The sequence below is a fragment of the Quercus suber genome, unplaced genomic scaffold, assembly GCF_002906115.3.
Source record: "Quercus suber isolate HL8 unplaced genomic scaffold, Cork oak 2.0 scaffold_424, whole genome shotgun sequence".
Taxonomy (NCBI): domain Eukaryota; kingdom Viridiplantae; phylum Streptophyta; class Magnoliopsida; order Fagales; family Fagaceae; genus Quercus; species Quercus suber.
Window position 1 is genome coordinate 542,703 of NW_027069875.1, and position 19,619 is coordinate 562,321.

The window sequence follows — 19,619 nt, forward strand, 5'->3', positions numbered from 1 at the left end:
CGTTTGTTGAGTATTTCAGGAATATACAGGTTGATTCAACTAAGCTGCTATCTACACTTGCAACCAATGGATAGTAGTTAGGCTGAATTTGAAATTTATGAGCATTTCTTTGTAAAGGGCTTTTTACTTGTAAAACTTTGAGCTTTTAATTAGGGTTTTGTCACGAATTGCCAAAGGGGGAGTTTGTTAGGTTCTAAGGTCTTAGGATTTTATGTATTTAGAACTCTAATTTGTAATGTTGGCAAACCATGATCAAAACAATGTATTTAGTCTTGTTTAGGCTTGCTCAAAGTTGATTTATTATTATAAAGTTGGAATCGAGTGGCTGCAGAAATACTTGGGACTTTCGGCCTGGCTCGATCGATCAAAGAATAGACTCGATCGATCGAAAATCGCACAGGTTGATTTTTCTGTAGAATTTCCAACTCAGCCCTACTTCATTAAACGTTTAGGGTTTTACGTTTTACCCTAGGTATATAAACTAAACCCTAGCCACGTTTTTAGAGGTTGCTCCAATTGTATTGTTGCTCATACATTGCTGTTTTGTGTAAATCTCTTCTGAGATCTAGAGGAGCTTTCCTTCACACAAAGCTTAGGGTTTTCAAGTTGGAGATATTATCTACATCTTGATGATCAACTTGGTTGCTACCATTGAAGCTTAAAGATAATCAAGCGGGGGTGCTTGTAGCTGATTGAAGAATCCAAGAAAGAAGGAGTTTGTGGATTCGGAGCTTGCACGTGGTCGTGTGAGTAAGTTCTACTGGTGGGTAGCATTAGGAAGTCAAGCAGGGAGCTTGTAGTCCTTCTGTATGAACTTCGAATCTTTCGCATAGTGGATTCAGGTTTACCTTGAGGATAGCTAGGTCAAATCCTCTCCAGGTTTTTACCGTGTGGTTTCCTGGGTCATCATATCTTGTGTTCATTTATTTTCCGCTGCTTTATATCTTGATATGATTGTTTGATTGTTTTAACCTAGAATTGTTTAATTTGACTAAGTACGAACTTGGCTAATTAATCTAGGCTAACCAATCTGGTTGTGTTTTAAGGGGTCTAAAACCGTTCAATAATTAATGGAGTACTCTGACCTAATCTCTTTGTTATCTGCATTACAATCATTAACAAAAAAATTAACAATTTAAAAAGGCCAAAATACACTTTTTGTCCCCAAAATTTGATTTAAATTCAATTTTGGTCCCTCAAATTAAAAAAATTACAATTCCATCCATGAAAAAATTAAAATGTAACAAAAAATTAACAATTTAAAAAGGCCAAAATACACTTTTTTTCTATGAAATTTGATTTAAATTCAATTTTGGTCCCTCAAATTTAAAAAATTAAAATTCCATCCATGAAAAATTCAAAATGTATCAATTTTGTCCTTCAATCTTTTGCCATTAAAGAAATTGCAGTATTGGTAAACAAAACAAAGTGCTGTTGCGTTAAAAAGATGAGATGGCCTAAAATATATTTAAAAGAAGGAAAATGTTAACATGAGTGACGCAAAAATTTACAACTTTATCATCGCTACTGAGCTAACATATTGTGACTGGTGTATAATAGTACTATCAATGAAGAGTCTATACTCATCGTTAAGAAGTGATGTTTCACAAATTAATTACAACTTAACACCTCAACAATTTATGAAAAAGAAATATAAAAAATACCAAAGTTATTATAAATATTTTACTACACAAGACTTACAAACTTAAGCGGCTATAGTGGGTTTCAGTTAGCTTAACTGTTAACATCTCTGATTATTGAATAAGAGATCTAGGTTCATTCTCCACTTACACCAAAAATAAATCGGTATCTTAGTCCGATGATAAAGAGATCAATCATGAGAAGCAAATGACATAGATTGAAACTCTAAATGACAATAAATGTGATTATTGATTCAACACATAATAAATAAATGTCTTAATACTACTTTGTGATTGGTGATACATTAACTTACATGTAAGGTTTTTGTACTTCTCAAAAAAATTTAAGAAAAATAAACTTGTATAAGGTTATGTAAAATTCGTAATATCACACTTATCAATAGCGTTACCCTATAAAAATATGAAAAGTTTTTGGCTCTAGCATTGTTGAAATACTAAAACTACTACTAATTTTACTATCAACAATTACAAATTGAGATGAGAATGAATATGATTGGTACTGCAAATTCGGTCCACAAGGAACCTGGGAAGGAATCCATATCTTTCAAGGTATAACAAAAATTCATTCTAAATTTAGAAACCCTTTGCACTTATGAAAAAATTAAAAAAGAAAAAAAGAAGAAACCTATTGAATGTTATGACTCACGTGGATGCTGGATAGTGCTTCAATTCTTAAAACAAACTTATTAATTCGTTTGAATTTTCTGTTTCTCATGCTAAGTAAGGATATTTTGGTGTGATGGACCTCTAGATGAAAAAAATCTATCAGTAAAGATGATGTTGTAATCAATTGTGATGTTCATGTGGTTTATATGAAAAATTTTGCTCTATGTATAGAATCTTTAAATTTGTTAATGTTGAAAGAGAAATGGCAAAGTTTGGTTCGAGTTTTTGAGTATACAGTATAAGGAGAGATTCAAAGATATGCATGTATATAGAGTACCAATAAATAATAATAAGAAAGTCAAAAATCAAAGAGAGTCAAGAATATGACAACAATACAAACGCCATCACAATCTAGATATAGTTAAGCTGATCAAAAATTTCAGCACTTCTTTCAAGTTTTCATTGAAATTACATGTTGAATTGTTCTCAAATCAATCATTTAGTTCGAGTTTCACTTTAGTTGTAACCAAATATCCGCGGGCCGCCTTTCAAGGCTTCATGCACATAATTTTTTTCTATTATGCTATAGATTTTGAAAGCCAATTTATCAAACTACAAAAGCACTCTGTGACAACAAATTGATTCATATTTGTTTGTACATTTAGGGTAAAAGTCTCAAGTAGTGTCAAGATAAATTAGCAATTATTTTTGGTAGGACATAATAGACAAATGTAGTAGTAGTACTAAAAAAGAAAGCTTGTAAGGCCAGCAAAACTTGATGCTTAGAAAGGTTTCAAATAATATGTAAATCTATCATCCCACAAGTGTTTCTTCTTCCTTCCCCCCTCCCCCTCCCCCCTTCTTTAGGGATAGGAAATTATGGCTTGTTCAAGCATAGGTGGGTAAATAAAAAGACATGTAAATGGCAGTTTGAGTAAAGAACGACGAAAATAAAAAATTTTCCTATACAACTGATAATAGCATGTCATTAGTGAATGGTTCCTCCACTCAACTATACTATCTACTATTGGTCTTAAATTCTGTCATATCCTCAACAACCAACATCTTGGCTTGGTAAGAGCCATAGCCCCTTCTATTGCCATGACTCTCTTAGAGGCATAGTTCTTCTGTGCAAATAGTCTATTTCTGAACCACCTTCAAGTTCGGTTTTGGCTTAGTATCACCACCTCTTTTGAACCACCTAATTTGTTAGGCTTAGAATGCACTGCTACTCAAAATCTTATCATTGAAACTACCATATATCTACAGCGTAAAAAGGTTATGATGATGAGACTTCTATCATTTTCCTTACTACTTTGGAAGTTTCTATATGTCCTGTATATCTCCTACTATACCTAATTTGCTAGTTTCTTGGAGTAGATGCTAAAAGTTATAATCATGGTATTCTAAACGAGTGTATTTATAGAAATAAATATTTCCCAATAACCGTCGCTGCTTCATAATTTGATTAATATGATTCATTTTGTCACAAAAGTAGACTAATTTAACTACATCCAATCTCTTAAACCTTTTTTTTATATAGCATTTTGATAGTGTTACCAACATTTTACTTGATTTTAGTTCTCCTCTGAAAAGCCTATTCTTAGAGGGGAAAAGCCTAGCAGTTGCAAACTCCTTCAAGTTCCATGTTGGAGGCATTGCCTAAAGTCTGTGATAACTGAAAACTCTAGGATTGCTGCGGATAAAGAAACTCTAAAGGTAGAGGAAACAGGGCTAGAGAAATATTTTAACGAGAACACAGAAATCTTGGAGAGCTTCCAATTCCTTTTTGGCATCGTTGCTTAAATATTGTCAAGATCAAGAGGTTTAAAGGATCTTCATACAAAAAGATTTTTTAAGAAATATTGTTCTTACAATGTTGGGCATTGTAAATCCACTCATAATCTGTGACTTCTGGCTTGTCTAGTAGAACCTTGCTGCAAACTCGTGTTATTTTTTTAGTTTATATGAATAATCCAATTGTCTGAATATTTTGCAAGACTACTGTTGACACTTAGGAACTTGTTAAAGATGTTCTTAGGTTAGAAATTCTAGCACTATGCCTCTTAAGCATGGTGTCTCTGTGGCAGCAGTGCTAGTGATGCTGTTTCTATTCGAGTTATATCACTTGATGTTCTTATTACTTATGGCATATTAGAGGGCTAGCATGCGATTGAAATGGTAGTGTTATTGGCCTGGCTTTTAGTCAATGCTCTTAAAGTTAGAAATGATTCTCGTAAGCTTGATTAAAGGTAACTAGCCTCACTACATGTGCTTCGCACGTGCGATGATGCTTTTCATTTTTTATTTTTTAGGTTTACACGTTTTACTCATGGGAGTTTTATTTTATTTTTTATTTTAAGAAGAATTTGTATTAGTACTTGACTACTAATGCGAGAGAGAGATGTGGAGGTGGGATAAAAACTGCTTAGTGATAATAAAAAAAAATGGTACGTTTGTGGAAAAAGGAAAACACTATTTTATTTTATTATTTTTCTTTCTAGAAAAAGTTGTATTAGTACTTGACAACTAACGTGAGAGTGAAATGTGGATCTCGGAGAAAAAATGTATTTTTTTTTTTTTTAATTTAGCTAAAAATTAGAAGTTTTTGAAATACTAATTTTACATGTCTAACCCTATGATTTAAGCCTTAGAAACAGATGAATTTGAGGGTATTTCGAGCATCTAAATGAACGATCCGAAATAGGGTAATACCCTAAAATAGTACTATAGATACGTGTTGGGTGTGTGAGTACCAAGGAAAATGGATAAATCTAGCAGCCTCAAAATATTTTTTTACAGAAAGATTGGCATGTAATTTAGTGACTCTATGAAAGAGATACAATTGAATGGCCTTTTGGTTTTGGTTGATGATTGTAATGCCCAGGGCTGTCAAAGGGTCAAGTCAAGTTGGCAAAATCAACCCATGCCCATTTTCCCACGCAAAGCCACCAACTTAAATACGATCTAAACCCACTCAATTATTAATTGAGTTAAATGGGTAGTAACCCAATTTGACCCAATTATAACTAATGTTAATTGGGTTTTAACTAGGTACCCAATTAAGCCCAAATATCATTTCCACAAATCACCAAACTCTAAAGTACCCAAAAACCATTAAAAAGACAAAAATACCCATAAAACCTCCAAAATTACGAAAAGACCTCCTAAACCTAAAAATGACAGAAATACCCCCCGAAATCATAAAATGACCAAAATACATCCTAAATCTAAAAAATGACCAAAATACCTCTAAAACATTAAAATGACCAAAATACTCCCTAAACCCATCAAATGACTGAAATACCCTTAAAACCTAAAAAAAGAAAACCAAAGTACCCCCCTAAACCTAAAAAATGAATGAAATACCTCGAAAACTCAAAATGACAAAAACACCCCTGAAACCTAAAAAATGATCAAAATTCCAACTAAACCTAAAATTTTGCTCATTTTGTTTTTGTTTACTTACTCGATTGTGTACTAAATTGGATTGGTAGTAGATACTTAACAATATTGGTGGACAATATTGCTTAAGATTAAAAAGCATTTGGGGAGAGTTCAATAAATTTTTTGATTTTACTAAGAATGATCTCAATTGCAATAATAGAACAATTACTATCTACAACAACACTACAGATCATAGCATATTTCAACAAAAGGTTAAACTTAAACAACTCAAAAAATAACAATAAAAATTCCCCAATTTCATTCAAATAAAGAAAAAGGGAACAAGTTAGATGGGATTTTATTTAGAATAGAACCCTGGTAACCTCTTTTCAAATTGTATTTATTCATTCTAAATTAGTTTTAACAGCTTGGGATGCATTTCATTAATGTTTATTGGTACAAGCAGGAGGGTTCTGCTTGCCTAAAACTGCAGGCTGGACGTTAGCACAGGTGGAAGTAGTAGATCCTCCACCTCCATTGTATGCGAGATCAATGTCAGAAAGCACCACTTGTTGGCATGGTACACTCTTACTACAAATAAGATTCACAGCTTCCTTTGTTGAAGAAGTGCCTCTAATTTTCTTGAAGCTAACATTGCTGATCTTAACTTTAGAGGGAGACTGAAAACAAAACAAAAAAGCCACCCAAGAATTCGATATTAGTATTTATAATTGTTTTTATTTTTTTTTTTAACATCAAAATTTGTGTATATATTTGTGATGTTTATAATAACCTCGTCTGAGCATTGACTGTTTGGGCAGTAGTTTTGATCAATGAGGATAGGATTGGCAACATTGTTCATGACAACATCCTTGAAATGTATATTAGAAGCAACTCCAGAAGTGGAAGCAGGCCATGTTTTGATTCTAACACCATTTTTTGTATTGCTAAGTGTGGCACCAGTAACTCTGATTCCTGAAACAGGTTCTTCGTTCTCGTACCTTCCTAGACTTCCAATGCTAATACCATGGCCAGGTCCACATGTTACTTGGTTAACAGTAATATCTTGGGCTCACAGAGATGCAATCATCACATGTTCCAATGTTAGCATTGGTAATGGTGATCTAAGATGAACGTCCCACGTGGATTCCATTGGTGTTAGGGCTATCTGCGGGTGCAGTTATGGTAACATGTTGGAATTGCAACTTCTTGCATTCCAAAAGGTTGATGTGGAAAAATTTGCTGTCCTTCGATGTAATGTCTTTGACTTTTGAATTTGTGACGTAGTCGAACCTTATATTCTATTCATGTTTACAAGTTAGATAAATTAAAATGCTAAAAATGAGCGCTCGAGTTTCATTTAAAAACATTTTAATTAGTAAAATTTTAACGATTCTTTGAATTATAAAAAAATAAATAAATAATTGCTTGGAAAGAAACGTGATCATTAAATCAATATAAAAAAAATGGTAAAGTTGTAGCAAATATTATTACATAAAAACTTACAAACTAGTGTTTCTACGAACGTGGTTGGTACTACTTCAATAATATTATATTATATAAACAATTCTTTAGAGACCACAAGCTTTGTCAAAAGATTACATGTGTGATTGTGATTGGTGAATTATCGCTTTTATATTTAACCATTGTTTTTTCTATATCGGTTATAGTCGCACATGTTAGTGTTGTGGCACAAAAAGTACTCCATAAACTTTCTCATATATAAATTTTAAAATTAATTCATTTTTGAGTTGTGACACATCACTATACAAAACTTGTCAAATTATTTGTAAAACATCATTTAACATATAAATGTTTGAATTTTTTTAGTAAGGGTAAATTTTGTAAAGTTGTAGTGTCTATGTATATCTACATAGAAAATGATGGAATATAAATGCTAATTAATTAAGATTGAAATCTTACAATAGGCAGTACGTTGTAGTTTTTTTGTTTGCTACACTCATTTTTTTGCCATGCTTGTTGTCCTTTGCCATCAAAAACTCCACCACCTGATGCAGTGAGACCGTCGATACGTTCAAAAACAACCCAACCATCTTTACCGTTAAAGGAGGCTACATCTGATGGGGCTTGTAGGGTTCCCCGAAGGTTAAACTCAATAGCACCTTTGCATGGACCCAACAAGTCACTAAACCTAGTTTGTATCCCCCCGTTGAAATCACAACTTTACTTCCTGCTACTGCGCACGCTGCTTTCCAAGCTTTTGTCAAAGCCTAAACACATCATTAAAAAAAAAAATTGAAAAAAAAAAATCAAGATTAGTATATAATAATCATTTTTCATGTTAATGTTTTATCATTTGGTCATGACATTGATCAGTTTCTAGTGTAAATGAAGTTTAAACCCAAGTTCTCTTCTTCAAAGTTAAAAGGCTTTACTAGTTATGTTAACTTGAATACACTGTTCTTGTCAATTACGTATTGATACCTAGGTTATATCAGCATTAGGTTGTGCTCCATATGATTTAACATCAAAGACCTATTGGGCTTTAGTGGATGCCAACACCAATAGCAAGGAAATTGTTGCAATGCTTAAATTCTTTCCCATCTTATTGTTCTTTAATTTCTTTATATTTCCAGTTTGTTGTACAAAATGATGGAAACCCCATTTGGTTTGAAGCTATTTATACTTCAATACCTGAGCTCCACACCATTGAAACTACTCAACTAATATTAACTAATTTAATGCAAGGTTGCTAAGAACTCTCCTATATATACTTCAACTTCTATACTATTATTAGTTTTTGTGCTTTCTCCTCCACTAATTAATTATTGTTTGTTAATGTATAAGATAAGATTATTTTACTTTTGTATATCATCTTAACTTCTTTGCTTTAAATGGCACGTTGTTAGCGCCTGAAATATGTTCATCTTATCATGAAACGGAAGTGAATACTTCCGTTAGTAAGGCGGGAAAATTCTAGTAAATTCTACCAAAATTAGCATAGGCAGCATGCTTGTCTACGCTTTACAATAGCAAATAATGAATCCCGTAAATATTTTGCTCATTTTTTAGGTTTCGAGGTTACTTTGGTAAATCCATTTGGGGCCGGGGGGGGGGGGGGGGGGGGGAGGGGGGGGGGGGGCGGTTATTTCTATCATTTTTTAGGTTTTGAGATGTATTTATGTCATTTTTTTGGTTTAGGGGGGAATTTTGTTCAATTTATAGGTTTTAGGGTATTTCGGTTATTTTTTTTAAGTTTTGAGGGTTTTTTGGTAATTTTAAGTGGTTTTTTTAGCATATTTGGTCTTTCTTTAGGTTTGGAGGCTATTTTGGAAATTTTAAAGTATTTTAGGAGTACTTTAGTCATTTTCAAGTTTAAGGGGCATTTTAGAAATTTTATTAGGTAATTGGGTTGGGTTGGGTTTGGGTTTGAAGTAATTAGTTATATGGGTACTAAATGAGCAAATGAGTTTAACCCAAACCAATTGCCCACCCCAAACCCACCCATTTGACACCTCCAGTATTAGGGATGAACCACCACTTAACTTGATTTAATCGGTGAATGGATTAGGGATTCACTGCCAATTGAATGGCCAGTCAAATCTAGGTGTCTAAAGTTGTTGGTTGGGTGGGGCGGAAGGTCAGGTGACATGTTCTGGGCTACAATCGATAATGAAGTATCAAAGCAAAATAATAATAATAATAATAATAATAATAATAATAATAATCCAACAATTCTTTAACCACCTATAGCCTAGATCAGGTGAGGCAATAACACAATAATGAGTATTTTTGGGTTTATTTGATTTGAACCCATACAATTGACTCAACGAGAAATTGAGAGAAGGAGAGATGAGAACTGAAGAAAATATACATTGATCAAAAATGATATTTTTGCCAACATATCTGTTATGTGACAAAACACGAAACATATTATTATTAGTTATGTGACAATATTTGGAACTTGAGTTTACTGGAAACTTATATAAATAAACAAATAATCAACAAAACTTTTTTTTGCTGTGAATCTAATCTAACACAGATATACAAGAATGACTTCATATAACCTGTTCGTATGCTTTAAACGCACACGCGCGCACACACGCACACACACATTTATTAAAATAAAATAAAAGAAAATGTACTTAGCCGAGGGTAGAAGAAGGTATGCCATTCTGCTCATACGCATTTAGGTTAGCTTTGTCGACGTCCTCAAAAGAGCGAGGGAATGTTTGTTTGAGTAGAAAAAGAATGGCTAATGGATTAAAAAATGCTTGTAATGGACTTTTTCTTTCTTTCTTTTTTTTCCTCTAGCACAACAAGCAAAAAATAGGGAAGAGAGAAATCAGTGTTCTCCAAAATTAATTAGGTAAGTTGATGTTAATAACAATAATGATTAATCATGTAGTTGAGTGTTTATTGTTTATTTCTTATGTCTAAGCGCTAGAGTATTTCCGGTTTATTGCGCTTCATTTACTCTTGTTCTACACGTAGATAAGTTAGAGTAAAAGCAATTAAGCCGTGTTTTTAATATTATGGGTCTAAACAAGCTATAGTGTTTTACACTATTTAAGCTTTCAGATTCTAATCTTCTTGCCATTTAGAAAACCTATATTAGAATAAAAAGGAGTTCCACCAGCATTTGTTTTTGTTTTATCTAATGGTACAACTTTGTTTATGTGCAAAAGAAAGCACAAACAAACTTCTTTATTTAATCACTATTTAATCTTTCCAATTTGGCGTTGATGTTCAGATATCTCTCTAGTCTAAAAAGAATAAAGAATTCATACACTCGTTGATCACAATTCCCAATCAATATCAAGTAGATTTCATCACCAATTGTATATTTTTTCATAAAGCAAGGAGGGGACCAATGTTGCAGGTGCAACACTATAAGACGAGGAAAGAAAGAAAGTCAAACCAGAAGCTAGTTGCCAATTTAACTTGTACATTATTACAATGTTAAAACCAAACTTATTTAAGACCAAATAAGTCAATTTACACCTCTGACATTAAGACCTTGATGCTACAGTCTTTCAGTCATTGAGCCAACTGCTACTTCAATCTTCAAGTCGTTAAAGCTAAGTCACTAGAGCAGTTGAGCATACAAATCTTTTAACTTTTAAGGCAAGTGATGGAAATTGAATACTGATGAAGTGCAAATTTTTAGTCTTGTAAGTCCATCCAAATGGAACCGGGTCCTCATCAACTATCCCTGCAAATGTAGAGCAATGGCTCCCTTAAGGTGGTCACCGATGTGGTGCTTGCCACCACATCTCTGATGCCAAAGTCAGTATATGGAGATTTCAGAGAATAATAAGAGATTTCAGAATATCGAAGTATCAATGAATACCTTTTAGTTGAGTTTTTCTATTCTCTATTTGTCTCTAATCAGTGTGTATATATATGGTTTCATGGTTCCTAGCCATTGGAACTTTAATTGTGGCTTTAGTGCCCTTTGTAATGCCTCAGGGCTCATGAATATAGGTTTTGATGAGGCTCCAACGGTCTGCCCACTGATTGGTAACTGTCCACGACATTGAATGTTCTTATTAATGGTGCTCCTGTGTTTGTCCATGTCCTGCGAGGGTGGACGAGTATATTTGATGAGATTGTCCAAGGGATGTGAGTTCATTGGTCCCATCAAATACAATACAAGGATGATAAACTTAATGATTGACCTTTGAGTTTGTATAAACATTGAAATTGAATTGCTCAAATACAAATTTGTCTCTAATCCCCATAACATTGATTGAAGAAAAAATTTCCAAGCAATATGCATAACAATACTAATAGCTTTCTTAGTAAAATTTTAAATGTCCATAATCTTATATCAAGCAATATAATAAGAGCAAAAAAGACCTAAAAAAATAAAGCTTGCATGCTAGCAAATGTCATATCAATTTATATGGGACATAAAATTTGAAGAGTGCTACATAAATAAGCACAAAAATAAATACAACTAGACTTGTCTTGTTCCTTGCAAATATTAGAGCTGCAGCATCTAATAAACATTTTGTACTCCCCCAGACATTTCTAGTTTCAATCCCACACCTATATAGAAATTAGAAAGCGGCCTCTCTCAACACCCACATTGACAATTTTCCTTGGCATGGCATAGTTTGCAATACATGAGTTGCCATCGATTAAAGCATGAACTTGCCACTTATCGCTCTACCCCAAGTCACTAGTAATAGTATAAATCTTTCACAGACCAAGGAAGCCATCCTGTACCTAACACCAAACCAAGATTAATTTCCTTATATCAATAAGAAAGTTTTACACAAGGCATGTATATTCTGTATATGTAGATCAACACTCACCCAACACATCAATAAAGGGTTCCAAGTCCACGGGTCCTTCCTCTAACATCATTCACATCACATATAAGCAACAAAACCAAGGATAAACATTTCTAAAGATATAGAAGGATGAACTTACTCCAAACATTATAATCCCAGCTAGGTCTGAAGATGCCAAAACAGTTGTTGTGTAATCCCTAATATGCTTCACAAACTTGTCAAGCACCACTTGAAGAGATTCTCAATAATGTCCAAATATTTCTGAATGGCGATGTCGTCAAACTACTAAAGAGCTCATAAAAACTTTAACACTTCCTTAAAAATCAATGATTGACAAAAATTTACACAAGTCCACATATCTCAATCTAATCTGAACTGGCATACTTGCTACATTTTCCAATTTTCTCTCAAAAATGAATGTTGTAACCACATTATCTTTCCTACCCTGCCACATCTTCTAAGATGGGAATTTTTTGATACATTCCTTATTTTAACATATTATCAATATTTCCACAATAATAAAACGCCTATTGGAGAAAATCAACATACATTTTTTAGTGCCAAAGTTGTGACCCTTACTGACTGTCGAAGCGAGACAGCATCAACTTTTAATCCTGGTACATAGCCAACGGTCAAAGCAATCCTATTTTTGAAGGAAATAAGTATGTACGCAGCGGAAAATTAACGGATCTACTTCAATCGCAATCTATAACATACACTATGTAAATTTCAAAATTCCTATAAGAGAGCGTACCTTGAAGCGGTGAATTTCAAAACAAAGATCAAAGCACTTAGGAATACTTTTAATCTTCACTCCAATTCCACTAACGCCCAAGAAGTGTGGACTCTCAATCGGTTACAAAGGGATAATTAGAGAGTGACATACACTCACATATACAACATTTCACAATGATGTTACTCTCCTAAAATTCTGAACATTTTTCCCTTTGTATCTAACCAATTATCTAATTGGGCTGGCCTCTTGGGCCTTTCCAATTGGACTTAAGTGTGTGGCTTGGAGTGGGACCAAAAGAGACTAATAAGACACTAGCTCCAATGGGCCTTGGGCTTTTTTGTCAACTCTTGACAAGTCCAAAGTTACTATTAACTATATTTAATACCACTATATAAATATAGTTGCACTCTAGGCCTTATCTATAAATTATATCCCAAGACTTTATTATACATGCAACCCCTTCATTAAAATATTTGTAGTAATACAAAGTCATGAATGTAGATTGCCACTTTGAAGATTACTACATCTTAATCCTTGAGTACCTGGTTTAATCCTTTATGTTATTCAATATATATTTATGAAATCCAATTCCATAAATATATACTTTAGTAATTCCTTACTAAAGTGGTTGGGCCCAACACTCTAAATAACCAAACCCATTAAACTTATCTCAAGGGAATATTTTATATCTCCATTAAGAGATTGTGAATTCCATCTTAAGAATATATGTTCCATCAACATTAAATGCAGTTGCCCAACATACTGAGGTTTTGACAGTTACTTATAGATCTCACTCCTGATATATCAAGGCAACCTACATCTCATGATCAGGTCCATTATTCTCTCAGGATTTAGAGTTGATGTAAATAGAAGTCGTGAGATTTATTATTCATTTGACAGTCACTAGGAGAATAATAAATCTCACAGCAGTCCAGTTCAATGTGTCTTAACTCTTAAAACATATCAACATATCAACTAGAAGTCTCTACTTCCATAATCAAGACAAATCATCTTAGTTGATATGTTATAGTGTTCGCAGATGAAATGTCCAATTTCATCACCGACTAGAAACTAAAATTCTAAGTTTACAAAGAACTTGTAATTTACATTTTCTGTAACTTTTCACATAAATCACATACTATACATCTCGTGGACTAAGATAATGTCCCATTAGTTCATAAATAAATAGTCTCATATAATTAAACAACTTAATTATTCATGACATGCAAACCAATTGGACTTTAGGGCATAAACCCCAACAATTATATCTATTTCCAATGTACCCACCAAATTCCTCATCTAAATCGCTAGCAATATCTTTCCATTTGACCTACATTAACATTTATGTAAAATAATAAATAAATCAATCAATAAAAGTGAAATGCCTATTCTTCTATGACAACATCCCCAGAAAATGACAATTTACCAATAAAAAATACCCAACAAAAGAAAAAAAAAGAGATATAAACCTCTCTAAATTCATTGGTAAGAGCATCTCTTCCAATTATTCCGCTAGAAACAGTAATAACTAATAGAGTACTCTAACCCAATCTCTTTGTTATCTGCATTACAATCATTAACAAAAAAATCAAATAACAATTTAAAAAGGCCAAAATGCACTTTTTGTCTCTGAAATTTTATTTAAATTCAATTTTGGTCCCTTAAATTTAAAAAATTGTAATTCCATCCATGAAAAACTCAAAATGTATCAATTTTGTCCTTCAATCTATTTGCCATTAAAGAAATTGCAGTATTGGTAAACAAAACAAAGTGTTGATGCGTTAAAAAGATGAGATGGACTAAAATAAATTTAAAAGAAGGAAAATTTTAACATAAGTGACCCAAAATTTTACAACTTCATCACCGCTACTGAGCTAACATATTGTATCTGGTGTATAATAGTACTATCAATGAAGAGTCTATATTCACCATCAGGAAGTGATGTTTCACAAATTAATTATAGCTTAACACCTTAACAATTTATGAAAAAGAAATATAAAAAATGCCAAAGTTATTATAAATATTTTACTACACAAGACTTACAAAATTAAGTGGCTATAGTGGGTTTCAGTTAGCTCAATTGTTAACATCTCTGATTATTGAATAAGAGATCTAGGTTCATTTTCCGCTTACACCAAAAACCGATCGGTATCTTAGTCCGATGATAAAGAGATCAATCATGAGAAGCAGATGACATAGATTGAAACTCTAAATGACAATAAATGTGATTATTGATTCAACACATAATAAATAACTGTCTTAATACTGCTTTGTGATTGGTGATACATTAACTTACATGTAAGGTTTATGTACTTCTCAAAAAATTAAAAAATAAAAATAAAAAAGCTTGTATAAAGTTATGTAAAATTGGTAATATCACACTTATCAATAGCATTACCCTATAAAAATATGAAAAGCTTTTGGCTCTAGCATTGTTGAAATACTAAAACTACTACTAATTTTACTATCAAAAATTACAAATTGAGATGAGAATGAATATGATTGGTACTGCGTATTTGGTCCACAAGGAACCTGGGAAGGAAACCATATCTTTCAAGGTATAACAAAAATTCATCCTAAATTTAGAAGCCTTTTGCACTTATATAAAAAGAAAAAAGAAAAAAGAAGAAACCTATTGAATGTTATGACTCGTGTGGATGCTAGATAGTGCTTCAATTCTTAATACAAACTTATTAATTCATTTAAATTTTTAGTTTCTCATGCTAAGCAAAGCTATTTTGGTGTGATGGACCTTTAGAAGTTAAAAATCTATTAGTAAAGATGATTTTGTAATCAATTGTGATGTTCATGTGGTTTATATGAAAATTGTTGCTCTATGTACAGAACCTTTAAATTTGTTAATGTTGAAAGAGAAATGGCAAAGTGTGGTTCAAGTTTTTGCGTATATAGTATAAGCAGAGATTCAAACATATGCATGTATATAGATTAGCAATAAATAATAATAATAAAGTGAAAACTCAAAGAGAGTCAAGAATATGACAACAATACAAACACAATCACAATCTAGATATAGTTAAGCTGATAGAAAAATTTCAGCACTTCTTTCAAGTTTTCATTGAAATAACATGTTGAATTGTTCTTAAATCAATCATTTAGTTTGAGTTTCAGTTTAGTTTCAACCAAATATCTATGGGCAGTCTTTTAGGGCTTCATGCACAAAATTTTTTTCTGTTATGCTATAGATTTTGAAAGCCAATTTATCAAACTACAAAAGCACTCTGTGACAACATATTGCTTCATATTTGTTTGTACATTAAGGGTAAAAGCCACAAGTAGTGTCAAGATAAATTAGCAATTATTTTTGGTAGGACATAATAGAAAAATGGAGTAGTAGTACTAGTACTAAAAAAACCTTGTAAGGCCAGTAAAACTTGATGCTAAGAAAGGTTTCAAATAATATGTAAATCTATCATCCCACAAGTGTTTCTTCTTCCTGGGGGGGGGGGGGGGGGCCTCCCTTTTCTGGGGATAGGAAATTATGGCTTGTTCAAGCATAGGTGAGTAAATAAAAAGACATGTAAATGGCAGTTTGAGTAAAGAACGACGGAAATAAAAATTTTTACTGTAAAGCTAATAATAGCATGTCATTAGGGAATGGTTCCTCCACTCAACTATACTATCTGCTATTGGTCATAAATTCTTTCATATCCTCAACAACCAACGTCTTGGCTTGGTAAGAGCCATAGCCCCTTCTATTTCCATGACTCTCTTAGAGGCATTGTTCTTTCATGCAGATAGTCTATTTCTAAACCACCTTAAAGTTGGGTTTTGGCTTATTGTCACCACCTCTTCTGAACCACCTTTTTTGTTAGGCTTAGAATGCACTGCTACTCCAAATCATATCATTGAAACTACCATATATCTAGAGCGAAAGAAGGTTATGATGATGAGACTTCTATCATTTTCATTTCTACTTTGGAAGTTTGTATATGTCTTGTATATCTCCTACTATACCTAATTTGCTAGTTTCTTGGAGTAGATGCTAAAAGTTATAATCATGGTATTCTAAACGAGTGTATTTATAAAAATAAATATTTCCCAATAACCTTCGCTGCTTCATAATTTGATTAATATGATTCATTTTGTCACAAAAGTAGACTAATTTAACTACATCCAATCTCTTGAACCTTTTTTTTTTATATAGCATTTTGATACTGTTACCAACTCTTTACTTGATTCCAGTTCTCCTTTGAAAAGCCTACTCTTAGAGTGGAAAAGCCTAGCTATTGTAAACTCCTTCCAGCTCCGTGTTGGAGGCATTGCCTAAAGTCTGTGATAACTGAAAACTCTAGGATTGTCATAGATAAAGAAACTATAAAGGCAGAGGAAACAGGGCTACAGAAATATTTTAACGATAACACAGAAATCTTGGAGAGCTTACGATTCCTTTCTGGCGTCGTTGCTTAAATATTGTAAGGATCAAAAGGTTTAAAGGATCTTCATACAAAAAGATTTTTTTAAGAAATATTGTTCTTACAATGTAGGGCATTGTAAATCCACTCATAATCTGTGACTTTTGGCTTGTCTAAGTTCATTGGTAAGAGCATCTCTTCCGATTATTGCGCTAGCAACAGTAATAATTAATGGAGTACACTAACCCAATCTCTTTGTCATCTGCATTACAATCATTAACAAAAAAATTAAGTAACAATTTAAAAAGGCCAAAATACATTTTTTGTCTCTGAAATTTGATTTAAATTCAATTTTGGTCCCTCAAATTAAAAAAAAAAAAATTTTGCAATTTCATCCATGAAAAACTCAAAATGTAACAAAATATTAATTAACAATTTGAAAAGGCCAAAATACACTATCTATCTCAGAAATTTGATTTAAATTGAATTTTGGTCTATCAAATTTAAAAAATTGCATTTCCATCCCTGAAAAACTCAAAATGTATCAATTTTGTCCTTCAATCTATTTGCCATTAAAGAAATTGCAATATTGGTAAACAAAACAAAGTGCAGATGCGTTAAAAAGATGAGATGGCCTAAAATAAATTTAAAAGAAGGAAAATGTTAACATGAGTGACGCAAAAATTTACAACTTTATCACTGCTACTGAGCTAACATATTGTGACTGGTGTATAATAGTACTATCAATGAAGAGTCTACTCACCATCAGGAAGTGATGTTTCACAAATTAATTACAACTTATCACCTCAACAATTTATGAAAAGGAAATATAAAAAATGCCAAAGTTATTATAAATATTTTACTACACAAGATTTACAAGTTAAGTAGCTATCGTGGGTTTTAGTTAGCTCAACTATTAACATCTCTGATTATTGAATAAAAGATCTAGGTTCATTCTCTACTTACACCAAAAACCAATCGATATCTTAGTCCGATGATAAACATATCAATCATGAGAACTAGATGACATAGATTGAAACTCTAAATGACAATAAATGTGATTATTGATTCAACACATAATAAGTAAATGTCTTAATACTACTTTGTGATTGGTGATACATTAACTTGCATGTAAGGTTTATGTACTTCTCAAAAAATTAAAAAAATTAAAATAAAAAAGCTTGTATAAGGTTATGTAAAATTGGTAATATCACACTTATCAATAGCATTACCCTATAAAAATATGAAAAGTTTTTGGCTCTAGCATTGTTGAAATACTAAAACTATTACTAATTTTACTATCAAAAATTACAAATTGAGATGAGAATGAATATGATTGGTACTACATCAACAACATAATATATAAATTTCTTGATTATTATTTTTTTTGTTGTTTGTTCAAAAATTGATCTATTTGTTTGTTTGTAAGGCTTATGTAGTAAAATTTATAATATCTCTAAAATCACTTTTGTAAATATAAATTTCCAAGATAAAAACGCAAAATTTTCATTTTGAGTAGCAAAAATCCAACTTACAATTAGTAATAATAATAATAATAATCGATTTAATCACCTAATTTTTCTTCAATTGTCAAATTAGTCCTTAAAGTTGAATTGTTTATCAAGTCAAAATGAGCCAATCTTCATCATTTTGTCCAAATTTGTTTGCAAATAGAGTAGTGTCAACATTTTTAGAAAATAATACTCATCGAACAAAAATATCAATTAAATGGTGCAGTTTAATTTTACAAAGTGAGTAACAAAAATTAAACTTTAAAGAGTAATAATTTCATTAGTGAAGTAAAAGGCAAGAGATAAAACTGAATTTAGCCTAATAATAATATAGGAATAAAAGTAAGATTAGATTCTCAAAAAAGAAAAAGAAAAAAAGAAAGAAAAAAGAAAAGAAAAGTAAGATTAAGATGAAACATACAAGCTTAAAAGCCTCGACAAGTTTGTGTTTGTAGCCTATATACTTGCAATAGCAAAATGAGGTCGAATCGGCTTGTAGAGCACCTTATGAAGAACCTCTTCCACACCATCAATATATCAAAATTAAAGATAGAAATTATGTTATTAATTCTAATAATTGAACCAACCCAACCCAGTAATGCTATATATGATTTGAATAAAATAGTAAAAATATTATTATGATTATGAGTAGAGTATGAGTGAGTACATAGGTGGAGGGGTTGAAAGAGTAAGAAAGAGTAGAAGAGAGCTTCGGGGAAGAGAGGATGTGATTGCAAACTTTGTTCCAACTTTCATTAATGCACGCCACTGATGCGAACGACAACGTCGGTAGCTTCTCTAGAATCATCCCAAATATGTCGCCGTTTATGATCAGCTCCAACCTTCCTCTACTTTTTGAGTTGGAGGCCTTGCCGGTACCGCAACTCATCGTTGTCGTTGACTTTCCAATCAAAAAGGCTTTTGCTTAATTTCGACAATCACTCTCTCTGCACCTCCATTGCTTTTACAAAGCCAAATTATACTGCATTGGGAAATGATTTGGCTACACGTGGTGCATTGTCTTTTTTCTCCTTCTTTTTTTTTTTTTTTTTTTTAAACTTTTTAGTGGATTCTTACGCTAG

At 32.3% G+C, this 19,619-nt stretch overlaps 1 pseudogene; it reads right to left on the bottom strand.

Moving 5' to 3' along the window:
- Window positions 1-6,095: 6,095 nt before the first annotated feature.
- LOC111988390 (exopolygalacturonase-like) lies at window positions 6,096-19,426 on the bottom strand (annotated as a pseudogene).
- Between the last annotated feature and the right edge of the window lie 193 nt (window positions 19,427-19,619).